A 1115-nucleotide genomic window follows, 5' to 3' on the forward strand; every position below is an offset into this window, starting at 1 on the left:
TAAGAAGTAATGATAATATATCTACTACAATTGGATGGAACCCTTCCAACACAAAGACTAACACCGGTACACCCAACTACCATCAAGACTATGGTGCAACAACAAATCTTCAATGCCCTAATAGCGTATGAAGTCGACACAAAAAACGCCCCAAGGCTAAACAAATGGAATGACGAGTAAAATGACAACAAGTGCAACCAAAAGGTATACACTAACTAAGAATTCATAAACAACAAGCCTAGACCTTTTATGGAGATGAAAGTATAATTAATCTAAGCTAATGGATGAAGGAGATGGAGTTAGTCCTACAAACCCACGACTACGTTAAAGAGTATTGGGTAAAATTTAGTACTTGCACAGTTATGGGTACGACCCTCATCTGGTGGAATACCCAGGTCAAGACCTTGGTCGTAGATACAACCTAAATAATCCCTTTGGAAAGAATGAAAAAGAGGACAGTAGTGGAATTTTGCTCCAGGGAAATAGTATAACGGATGGAGCAACAACACCGTTTTCTAACTACAAAAGAAGAAAATTTGCCAGCATATAACAAACGTTACGAGGACCTAGCCACCATATGTATGAAGCTAATAAATTCAAAAGAAAAGAAGATCAAGAAATACATCAAAGGACTAAATCCATCAATTCAATTAGCGATAATCAATGTTCAACCCGACATCTACCACAAAACTAATAATTGGCCTTCAGCCTAATAGAAAAGTGTTGGATTAGTGTCTAAGTCCATAACTATTTTGGTATGTACTTGACCCGATGGTGCATGGTCCTTTTGGGTTGCCTTCACCAAAGCAACTTGATTGGAGAAATGAATAAAGAGAGAGAGGATAATATGATTTATTAATATGTTATAAGAATAATATATTAAAGGAGAAATCATATTTGTTTAATTAATATTGGTCAATAATTAATTAAGAATTAGTTTTGTGATCAAATGTAATTAATTAAACTAGAGGGGCTGAATTGTAATTATGTGATAGTTACAAAATAAGGTAAGGATTATCTTATATATATGGTGAACGAATTTGAGGTGTAAATCCCTTAGAATTCGAGTATGATAAGGATTCAAGGATTATCTTATTGGTTGCTTAATGGATAAT

This window comes from Lactuca saligna, chromosome 3, assembly GCF_052625555.1.
Source record: "Lactuca saligna cultivar CGN05327 chromosome 3, ASM5262555v1, whole genome shotgun sequence".
NCBI classification, from domain to species: domain Eukaryota; kingdom Viridiplantae; phylum Streptophyta; class Magnoliopsida; order Asterales; family Asteraceae; genus Lactuca; species Lactuca saligna.